The sequence below is a fragment of the Pollicipes pollicipes genome, unplaced genomic scaffold, assembly GCF_011947565.3.
Source record: "Pollicipes pollicipes isolate AB1234 unplaced genomic scaffold, Ppol_2.1 Scaffold_5724;HRSCAF=6776_pilon_pilon_pilon, whole genome shotgun sequence".
Lineage (NCBI taxonomy): Eukaryota > Metazoa > Arthropoda > Thecostraca > Pollicipedomorpha > Pollicipedidae > Pollicipes > Pollicipes pollicipes.
In genome coordinates, this window is record NW_023596746.1 from 28,324,856 (window position 1) to 28,337,208 (window position 12,353).

The following is a 12,353-nucleotide window of genomic DNA, read 5'->3' on the forward strand; positions in this document are numbered from 1 at the left end:
CAGTTTTCTATTCAAGTCCATTCAATGTCATTTTCCCAGTTTGCCGAGATGCCCTTGTTACCAGATTCGTTCCGGGCATCAGCTCGAACGACCGATCCAGTCTATCTGCAGTCTTTGATGTTGACCAGGGTAACGGCTATGCCCCTGCCGTCGTCGACTGCTGTTACCTTGCTGGCAAGGGTGGGAATGACCCCGCAAGGACGCCCTCGGTGTCCTTTGACGTATCAGATGCCTGTGTGTGATGCAATGAAGAAGTGCATGGTAGCTGCGTACTCACAGCGAGTGTTAAGTTCTTCGACTCTCACCCAAGATGCTCACCTGCTTGCTTTGTTTGGGTGATGCTGCTATTGGTGATAATGGGAGCGGTGTATGTCGTCAATCTTTAGCAAATATCCTAGTGCCAAGTGGGGTTTCGTCTTCAGGCTGCGAACAGCTTTGCTCGCGTTACCTGCTTCCTTGAAACGCGTATTTTGGCGCGCGGTGGGGCCCTCACTAACCGCCAATGTCGGAACAAAGCAATCACTTGGTGCAGTCTCCATTCAAAACAATTTAGCGGCATCCTCGAAGGAGCTAGCCCTTTTTATTATTACTCACAAACAGCGTATATTTCCGGGAAACAATTTTGGACTTCGCATTGCAGCATGTCCCTCCCGCACAAGATATTAATCGTATTCTTGGTTCGCGTGTTTTGCGACCACTTCCAGCGCCAAATGGCCGCAGAAGCTGGTCTGCTCGTAAAAATCGCAGCCACCTCAGCAGCGCACAGCGCCGTGCCCGGCAGCCCCCGCATCCTAACAGTCGATCGTGCCTGCGTTCCTCAGCCACTGACGTACAACTCACGTTACTTTCCTAGTGGGAGGTCAGTTCACTGCCTCCTCAGTCATCTCGTGTCTCTGAATCAGCCCAGTACCTCGCTAGTTGCCACGTGTCTCTGAATCAGCCCATTGCCTCCCTAGTTACCATGCGTCTCTAAATCAGCCCATCACCTCCTTAGTTACCCTGCGTCTCTGAATCGGCCCGTTACCTCCCTAGTTACCATGTGTCTCTGAATCAGCCCATTACTTCCCTAGTTACCCTGCGCCTCTGAATCGGCCCGTTACCTACGTAGTTACCCTGTGTCTCTGAATCAGCCCATTACCTCAGTTATTCCATGTCTTTGAATCAGTCCATTACCTCAGTTATCCCGTATCTCCGAATCGGCCGATAGCTTTTCCATCTATGCCATGCTTTGGAATCAGCCCATTACCCCTGTAGCTACCCCGTGCCTCTGAATTGCCCATTACCTCATTAGTTAGCCAGTGTCTCTGGATCAGCTCTTTACCTCCCTAGTTACCCATGTGCCCCTGAGTCAGCCCATTACCTGCCTAGTTGTCCCGTGCCTTTGAATCCGTGCGACTGCGCAACACTCTCCCACCGCGGCATGCGGGATCAAGAGTCAGCCACGCTGCCGCGCCCAGCGAGTCCTGGAAGACTGCGCTGAGCGCGTCACGGAAGGCCAATCCAGAACCCAATCAGCCTCGTGTGACCCTGCGAGGCGAGGCTCGTCTGGCGCGAGCGGCAGCCGGCCGCGCCCGGACCGGGTGTGGTGACGGTGGCCACTTCCTGGTGGCAGATGACGCGGCCGGCGGCCGGCGCGCGGCGCCGCGGCCCATCCATCGGCGCGCATTCCGACCGTAATTAGCCCATTGTCGACCACCCCGGTAGCACTAATGCTCCCGAAATCGGTCTAATCACCGTTCTCCATCGAACACATGTTTCCATCCTTTGAGCGGGCGCATGATGTACTGGAATGTGTGGACGTCACCGGGCGCGCCGCGCCGCCGAATACCAGACGCCCGGCACGGCGCCGGCGGGCCATTTTTTTAGGGCCGCCTGGACCCGGATGGCCGGTCGGCGAAACGTGGCCGGAGGAGGCGGGCGGCGTCCCGACGAGGACAGCGATCGGCGGGACAGGGCGGAGGCAGGGACCGGAGGAGGGAGGGGACTCACGGGTGTGGGGTGCGAGGGAACGCACCGTCATAAGGTGGTGGACCGGGGTTTGCAGAGGCAGGGTGGTGGACCGGGACGTGCGGAGGCAGGGTGGTGGACCGGGACGTGCGGAGGCAGGGTGGTGGACCGGGACGTGCGGAGGCAGGGGTGGACCGGGACGTGCGGAGGCAGGGGTGGACCGGGACGTACGGATGCTGGGTGGTGGGCGGGGATGTGCTGGGGCAGGGGTGGCCCGGAATGTGCGGAGGCAGGGTGGTGGACGGGGATGTACTGAGGCAGGGGTGGACCGGGATATGCGGAAGCAGGGTGGTGGACGGGGATGTGCTGGGGGAGGGGTGGAACGGGACGTGCGGAGGCAGGGTGGTGGACCGGGACGTGCGGAGACAGGGTGGACTTTGATGCGTGGGGATAGGGTGGTGGGTCGGAATATACCGAGACGGTGTGTGTGTGACCTTTGGACGCGGGTGAATGCAGCTGGACGGGGTGGATGATCTGAATATACAGAGACAGGGCAGAGATTAGAACACGGAGAACATGATGCGTGCTGGATTCACGGGACAAAAGACGAAGACAAGAACAAGCAGCTGGGAGTGCGGGGATGGAACCACAGAGGCAGGGCTGTTTGCTGGAGCACACAGAGGTGTGGCAGACCCACAGTTGATGGAATGGGACTTGAGACTGGATGGTGGAGCGGGACGGTGGGGACTGGAACCCAGCGAGGGAGCCTGATATCCTGCGAGATGCCACTCAGCTGGTCGTGAGGCAAATAATCGCGGTCAAGGATCAACCGTGGACGTGTAAGGCCTCCGTTGGCTTGCTCTACCCAGTTCATCATTCGAGGTGCATCGTATAATATGGTTACAATGAGGATTCTGCAACCGTCATCTCAAAACGTTCATCTCAACACGCCCGGTTTCAAGCGGTAGACGTGTCTAGGTGTATTTGTTGCTTGAAACTCTTAAAGGGTAACATCCAGTGACGGGACATTTTAGGGTAATTCAATATGAGTAGGTTTGAGCCGTTTGGTGAGCATGCTGTGAGCATGAACCATGACCGCATGCAAATCAGTTTCGTCTGGAAGCACGACGTATTTGGTGTTGGCTGGCATGCTTCTGTTTGTTTCGTACCGCAGGGGCTCCCTGCAGCCAGGAGGCCGTCACGTCGGCTGTTGTGTTGACCTCCTGCTAATCCGCGTCCATTGAATAAGCCCCAAGCTCTCGGATACATGACCATCGCCCGGCACGCCGTGCCGTAATCCATGGCTATTGATCAGACTCGCGCTGACAGCCCGTCCGGGACACCGGAGAGCGGGCCCGGCCGCTCCGTCGCGCGGGGCTGGTCCAGCGCTGCACACGTGCCGCACGTGTCGGCCTCCGCGGTGCCGCGCCGCCGCGCGCGCGCCGCTGTCGGCTCGGCAGCGGTGGCGTCGGTCACAGGCGTGACGACGCTGAATGCAGTTGAATGCAGTCGAATGCGCGTACACGCACGCACGCACGCACGCACGCACACACGACGCGTGCACCGTATCGAAATCATCCTGGAGTCGGTTTTCAGGCTGGAGGTATGCATGAGTTGTTTCGTCGCTCTAAGCTGCACTCGGGACGTTGGCGGGTCATGATGCACAACGGATATATTTATCAATCTTAACGTACGCCGGCGTGAACGCGTGCGACGCTCGGAAAAGAACGGCTTCCGTCGGGCTTGCTTTCATCTGGTCCTCACTGTGATGCTAGGCAATTCAGATGACATTCAGCTATGCGCATCATCTCGTGCTGTTTATGTTCCTGGGCGGGAGATAATGCAATGGGATGCGGCAACTAAATGGAACCAAGGTCTAGATCTGCATCGTTGGACGGTAAGAGGATCGCGCGAGGCATTCTGCTGATCGCATCTCGCTCCTGCCAAGTTTTAAGGTGTGGTCTTGGCCGATGCTGCTGGCTGCCGTAAGCGGATTGCAGCATCCCTACGACTCAAGTTGAGAACAGCAGCTCACAAAACCGTTTGCGTGTTCTCGATTTAAAGGGTTGGAATCACACATCGATGCATTCTGGCCACGCAAAGGCAGGCTTATGCCAAAGAGGTGAAATTGCTACAGCATTCGATTGTGCTGCGTCTTGCCATGTACGAGTAGAATGTTTTCGCATGGTGCCTCTTCCGCCGAGCGGAGGTATGTGCTGCATTAACGCAATAACGCTGTACTTCATAATGAGATTGGATGAGGTAGCGGATGCGCTGTCCGCGGACTAGAAAACTAAGAAAAGCTGGATCGTCCCTTAACCCTCGCCCTGATAACGAAGAGGGAGTCGATGCGATCCCGGAAGCTTTCCTGAAAATACATCTTCTGCACGTCGTGTGATGGCATCACAATTTTCAATAGCCTATGGGTCATTTAGTGCGCGTGTTTTGATTCCGAGAAGCACGGCTTCTTAGGAACACTGCGTAGGGATGCATGACCGGCGGCAACCGACGAGTTCGCCGATCGCGCGCGGCGGGCCGGCACCGTCACATTAACGAAGACCTTCATTACAAACGTATGCTGAAAACACACAAAAACGTGCTTAGAATGTGCTTAGAATCATACGTGGAACAAGTTTGCATAAACATCACGTTGGTTGTGACGCAGTTCCGCAAAGATTGGAATATGAACCTTAAATAATGCGATCTTCAGGAAAAATTGACCTTTGACTTGACATAACGGACTGAATGATTGACTAAGCAACGTGAAACTTATTACCAATCGCAAGATCCCATTTAAACCAATCCACTGGTTTTAACTTTCCATTCCACACGTTCATCACTCGCAGCATTGCTTTCACTTGAGTGAGACATCGTATTTTGATACTTGCACTGAAGCCAATTTGAGCATGATGAAACGTGCGACCAGTTCAAGTTATACACATTACGTAAGTATTTTAAAATACCCATTGCCGCCTTCGTAGACAATTTTTTGGGGACATCGAAATCAGACAGTAGATCTACGCGGCTCGTATTCCCCTACGTTTTTCTCTTAGGCAGAGGGCACACACGTTAGCCCACAGTAAGCCAGATCGGCTTCAGAACGATTGATTTAGCTGGGTGACCGTGGGAGTAGTTTGTTTCTTGAGATTGTTCTATGCACCAACTTTGGCTGCAATACATTTGGTAGCATTAATAACACCAAATTCGCTGGAAATGGCTAGTCTCCTCGCCTTCCAAACGTCTGAAAGCGGCTCCCAGCTTAGTGTGGAAAAACCGAGTGCGTATCTTTAGCTGTAATTCAAGTTACTTCTTCAACTTTAAAAGCCTCACTTATGTATCTTCATATTGTTTTAGCATGTTTATGCACGCACATGCATTTACATACCCGATCTTGCACATATCCTGCATGTCTGACCTGTCAGGCCACATCTATAGACGTATTCTTCATGTTCTACGTAATATTGCACCCAAAATCAAATCAAGTTTTATCTGACTCCAGGCAGCGATCCGCGCCTTTAGAGTGCAGATGCTTTATATTGAAATAAACCACCACTCACCAGCAAGGGGTAATCATAGGTCATCTGAGGTCATGCTTTGATGGTCCATGACCGTAAGGCTTTATACATAGAATCTACATAATCGATGAGGACATTGGAAGACACTACACGGTGGTCATATTTGCAGTGCCTTGAGCGTTCTTTGACCCTCGTCTTCCGAGGGGTTTCGTCATCGTCCGACGAGCGGGGATTCTTTTTTCACTTTCGCTCCGACGAGCGAGGATTCAGAGGCCCATAAACTCTCAAACGCGTAGGGCAATAGGACTAAGGACTAAGGACTCTTATGACTAAGCACAGAGTAAATGATATAACGATACTCCCGTCGAACTGTGCTGGGCACAAGCGACTGGACAATGATGAGTTGATGGGTGTGACTTTTGCAGATCAAATCAGGCCATAGAGTCAAACAACATGGTATAGATGCTATTCTCTTGACTCAGAAATAAGCATAGCGTCATGATATAGGGGCAAGTAAGTGAACATCCACTACAATGCAGAAAACCGCATTGAATAGCTCGTGGAAAACTACCAGTCACTAATACACATCGACAGACGTGACCTGTGATGCGTCAAGTGAAGTCAAAGGGGTCAAAAGATGGTGTTGCCGCGACCTCTCGGGCTATACCCAGAGCGGAACAAGCCACTTCAACTTAGAAAATTGCGTTAGATATGCCTTCCAAAGCTTGTTAGATATGTGCCGTTCAGGTATCATATATGTTACCTACAAAAGGTAAAACCTAGTGGCAAAGGTTAAAGTTTGATCCCGCTGGACCTTGGATTTTAATAAATTTGGATGGTGATGTTACGGTTTCACGGAGCAAATTAGCGAAATTTGCAAAAGACGAATTGATGCAGGTCACGAAAAGAGCTGCTGAGCAACAGGATACCATGTCGAAGTACCGCATACAGGTGGCATGAAAAAGTTGAGACGGTGATAGAAATTCGGCGCCCAGGGGTGGTAAAACCTGCCGACTTGGCGGATAACGTTGGCGACAAAAATACATATATTCACGTGAGGCTTGATGCCAAAAATGTTTTTAGACAGCCAATTTTAGTGGCGGCCAAGACGAAAAAATACATTATGTAAACACAAAGCACACTATGCAAAACATAACGTGAGGTCTCCATACATAGATCTTAGCCTATCCCAAACTAGGCAGCATAAAGTACTGAAAAAGATCTAGGTATGAGGAGTCATCTGACCGCAAGGGCGTGTTTCACTTGGTACCATGCGACTGACATGAGGTGGGCGGTGACTTTCAACGCAGTCCAACCTTTCAAGTGGCATCCGCATTGCAGTGCCATGAATACCTGCCTGGGGTTCAATTTCTGGCCTTGTTTACTTCGTTGACTGTGCCGTGATTTAGCATCCTGTCCTCAGCGACGAGAGGCATCGACAGTTCAGGGTAAATCGGCGGGATGATCCGGTCACAGTGGAAATTGACCCGTGATTATCCAAACCACCTTTTCAACACACCGAAAAGGCTGTTGACTCGCTGAAGAAGTCACAAGAGACCAGTCTCCTCTCCGTTCAAAGAGCCGTGGATTTGATGTTGGAGCCTAGTGGTACTCCTCATGAGGGAGAATAACAGGAGGTGGTAATAGTTTTGCAATACCAATTTATGCCATTTTCGTGCTTGTCCTCATTTAGAATGGTTACCAGTCGCAAAGATCTTCAAATCAGGTGTGTTCCTACTTCTTATTCAGTTCATGGTTGCATCCCCCCCCCCCTAAATGTGAAGCAGTGTGCTAATCTGGGAGACATTCATACTTTGGGGGGTACATTGCGTAATCTTTACTGCTCCCTAACCTATCTTCAAAAATTATGTCCCTGCTTGAAATGCAATTATTTCATCAATGCTTTGATAACTTATAAGCCACTATTCACAGTTCAACCTTTTGTTAACATAAATCTCAGCTGCTCGAAATTCATGATACCCAATTATGTAGGCCATGAGGTGATGAAAGTGGGGAGTGGAGTGTCCAGAAAAGACGGTTTTGTGTAACAGGTAGCCTTTTTCTCATATCTTTCTGTAATTTTCCAGCCAGAAATGTTGGCTGCGGGGAGGAATCAGCATTGAGGGTGCCCAACCCAGCATGTGGTGGCATAAGGACGGGAGTGCCAATTGTTAGGCATGATTAGAGGAGATATCAACCCATGGATCATGGCCAATGAATTAAGTTCAGAGAACATGGTTTTGTGTTATAGTTAGCTTTTTCTATATTTTTTTTGTAATTTTCCAGATGGAATATTGGCTGTGGGTGAGAAGGAATCAGCATTGAGGGGAACCAAGCAAATACAGATATTGGGTAGTGCCCCAGAAATTAATTTGAATTGACACTCCTGCACTATGCATGACAGACATTACAAATGACCTTAGATTTGCGTGCTACTCTCATGCAAAGGGCAATTTTGGCCTGCTAATTGAATTTCCACCAATGTTTGGATGCTGGTAATTAAATGTGTCATTCTGCTGTAGCAGTTGATGTTTTCATGAGCTAAAATGTAGGTTCTTCCACCAAAATATATAAAATGGAAAAAGAGATAGCAGCGAATAATTTTAACCCCTACCTGATTCACCAATTTTTGTGACGCCGACTGGTGGGGGAGGGGGATTCCCTGACGCTTGCAAACTAAGAGAGGTAAAGCCTCGCCACAATATAACGCAAGCGGTGAGCTGTCTTTAACGAGGTCTCGTAATTGGCAAAAAGTCTCCTGTTGTTCACTGACCCCACAAAACCAAGTCGAAGGTAAAATTTTCCTAAACACCAAACACCAGCCTTGCATGCTCATATATACAACACCATGCCATAAAGTGTCATGGAACATACACAGTGTGTTCCTTGTGTAATTATGAGTACAATGGCGTGTAGTTTAATCTGTTTGGAGCCTATATTTATAAGGTAGGGTTTCGTTCATGTAAGGGTGCGAACCATTCGCGCGCGGTCCGCGAAATCGTCGCTTGCTCCCCGCCGCACCCGCGGTCTTTAAATCGTCTTGCAATGTCGTAAAAACACCACTTTTCTGAAACCAGAATTGCTAAGGGCACCTTTCGTGTCGACACGCGCACAATGGATGGTCCAGACGCCACCGAAGATTTGAGCAAGACTGCACAATCTGCCGCAATGGTATCCTCAGAAAACCGAAGGGGGGAGGGGGGGGGGGGGGAGCGCATCAGCCACACTTTCTCCTCCTGTCAGGGCGAGTGACTTATTCAGAAAGAGCTACTCGCATGCTGTCAAGTTATTGGCAAATTTCGATGCAGTTGTTCGGGCACGGCGAGAGGCGCCCACCAGTCAAAACACGCCGCGCCGGGCTTGGACCATGCCTAATGTGGATTCTTTGATGACGGTTGAGATGGGGCTCGAAACGCAAACATGATTTTCATAAGGGACATCGTCTCGTGGAGGCCCCATATTTGACGTCACTCCCAGTGCCGCTTGCTCTGGCTCTGAATCTGCCATGCAGTCTCCTGTCTTGTCTCTCGAGGTCCTTCGCTGTTTTTTTTTTGCGGTCGAGGAAAGCCAAATCCATCCGTAGATAGAGTTTAAACATGAGGTCTCGGCACGTCCCGAGGGCGGAAGAGAACTCCTGTTGTGATTAGTACATCTCATTAGTCTAGGACAGGTACGTCTGCTTTCCCAGCAGCAGCACTTATCCTGACATTTGTTCAAGGACAGTGTGTGACTAAACGTTTCGGTTATGCGCATGATATTGCAAATTCCAGTGATGAAGGATATTTTTGATGGTAGGCTGATTACTGATGACGCGACTAGGCATGAACTTAATGACTAGTTTGCCATCTGGTATCGCCTTACACTACAATTTGTCCTCCAAAAATTTGGTCGGCGACAAAAAATACACTTTACTACCCCTGTCGGCGCCTGCCGACTGCTATGGCATCCACACCATGTAAATAATTTAGGACCAGTTCGTGTCGCAGTGACGTAACATGGTGACGCCACAAACCCCCGATGGGTTCAGAACCATTCAATACCTGGTACATATAAATATATATATTTATATAAATAAATTATATAAATAAAATATGAATATATATATATATATACATATATATATATATATATATATATATATATATATATATATATATATATATATATATATATATATATATATGTATATATATATATATCTATCTATATCTATATATAAATAATCCAATGCCAAATATCAACCACTGGGCTTATCAAACGCGTTCTGGACGCAGGTCATTGCATCTGGTGGGAGGAGGGAGAAATTTTAGACTATGAGAAAACTGAAGAAAAATGAAGGTTGAGAAGGGTAGTTTTGCTTCCTTATAGAAAGCGTAGTTTTTTAATACAAAACACGGCGGCAAGAATAGCGAGTCTATGCCGAATTTCAAACTGAAAAGACTAGAAAAAGAGCAGTCGGCTTGGAACAATGTGTGATACTGGGTGCGAAAGCGGGCTTCGGGTCAGGGAAATTTGCACACTTGTGTGTTATCTTGTTTAAGTGTTGCGATATGCCGTATCCATCGCTTTCGAATCTATTCCGAAATGTGAAAAAACTACGCATATGTTTAAGGAGTATGCGTGGTGCCAGTTGGTTGTCACGTGACATGGTGACATCCCGAAGAAGTGCATGTAACGACATAGAAAATGTGAGTGCATTACATGCGCTCTTTGTCAGCGGTTTGAGTTACTTATCTGCGGCTGAAGTGCAAAAACAAGCCATCTATTCCACTTTCGTACTCAGAGCGATAAGTAATGGGATTGTACGCTTTTTTCTTGATGCGTGCGTGAATGTTTTCATGACTATCATTATCTGACCAAGGTTGAAGAAGGGGTAGAGATTATTTCGAAAGGTCCCGTAGAATATAAGCAAGCCGGCTGGAAGATCATTCTTTTATGTTTACGACGCCCCAGCTCAATAAGATTTTCAAGCATGATTGTGATCATGATTTATTTCGTCATTGCTGTTAGCATAAATGCCAAAGTGACGTAAGTTGTCAAGTGCATTTGCGAGGAGCACTTTACATATAGATAAGACAGTACTGTTAGCCTTATTCCTCGTAGAATAACCAGGAGAAAGGAGAGATAGATCCATTTAGGTAAGCTGCCACGTAAGCTGCAGAGACGTAAAGGGCCGGCACAAGCAAAAGCCACGTTGTCAGTACAGGTGCGCAACACGTGTGCAGCAGAGTGCCGTATGACGCGGCACTGGCCAGCTGAGCCCCGTGAGACGCGGGTACCGTCCTACACAACCCCGAAGGTCTGACCTTGGCACAATGCAACCTTCCTCTTCAGGTCTATGCTCAGATAACGTGAGCAGGTCAATATGCCAAAATTTCAGAGATGTTTTGCGGTATATTTTGATGCGCCTTTGTTTACTTTTTTCAAGTTGGTCGAATATGTTTATTTTTCCATCTCCAAACGAATGTCCCCTCACGTCGGTAGTCCAATATTCGATGCGGATTTTCTGTGTGTAAAATAGTTCTACGGAGCGGGAAACTCCATATTAGGCCCGTTTAAATGACGACCACACTTTACAGCTCATGGCTGTGCCAGTTCATCTAACTAGTACGTCCTATTGTAGTTCGTTTTCGAACATAGGGCGTGCCACTGACCTCAGCAGAAAATTTTCATGTGGGAAAAACAAGGCCACTATAGTGTGCGCGTTTAAACCTCTGACGAAAAATGTAACTTTCTTTAATCTGCATTTACAAAGTATGTTATTTCAACTGACTTTTGCTTTATGGAAGTAAAAAAAGGATTTCATTCGCTGGTGTTCCATCATTGTGGGCCATGATGATGATAGCCACGCTTGAATATAACTAGAGCTAAGTTTACAGAAGACGTCAAGCAGTCATCAATATTTGCTATGGAATCGTCCGACGCTTCCTCCAGTGCTCCGGGTCACTAGTTGAAACGTCGAGTGTCTATTTGGTACATCTGAATGTTGTGGGCATTAAATGGCTTTAGTGATGACACACCCATAAGCATCAAACGGCCACCACGCCATATCTCAATATGTCTTGACACATTCCTTTGAAACACCACCTCGTGGCATAACTTGGGTCGCTTCCTACCAGCATAAGCGCATTTTCCCTCATTTTGAGAACGCAGACCCTGAGTATGCCTTCGAGTTTGCGCCCAAGATTTAATTTACAAGATTAATTATTTACATTTGCTATTAATTTAATTTACAAGATTTAATAAAAGTCCGCTTCAAAGTACCTCATAATTTGCTGCCTCAGTGTCAGAAATGAGAACTAACTTTTCCGTAAACGCCACTTGCATGCAGATCGGTCCCCCGGTGTTTTGTGCCGATTCGTTGGTTAGGTATTCCTGTTCCAACATAATCGCGATAAAAAGTGGCATCGCATACCAAGGACAGCAGGAATCACTGTAGAAGATCAGGGAGCAGCATGCTCTGATGCGCCCTGCAACTTGACGTTAACAGACGACCGTGGCAACTGTCGACGAGAGGCCACTCCTGCACGGCACGGATACTGTCAGACGGCACTTGCTGTGCCTCAATATCATCCATAAACATGAGGTTGGCCCCTGGAGGCCATACAGTACGAGCCACGAAGCAAGAACAATTTTCTTTTTATGCAGTTAAATGTAGCAGCATGGAGCCTTTTTGCTTGGCGGCAAGCTGGTAATTGCAGCTCACGCCAATGCTGTCCGCATATTTTGAGGCCTGACGTGGCTGCATCTGACTGCATTACTGCCCTCAGGCCACCGTAGCACATTTAGCACAGGCCAATGTGATACGAGGCCTTTCGCAACGCAGGGTGAAAACAATACACGCTACTTCCCTGTTCTACGCAGTAGCCCTGCACGTTCCATAGCAGAGGA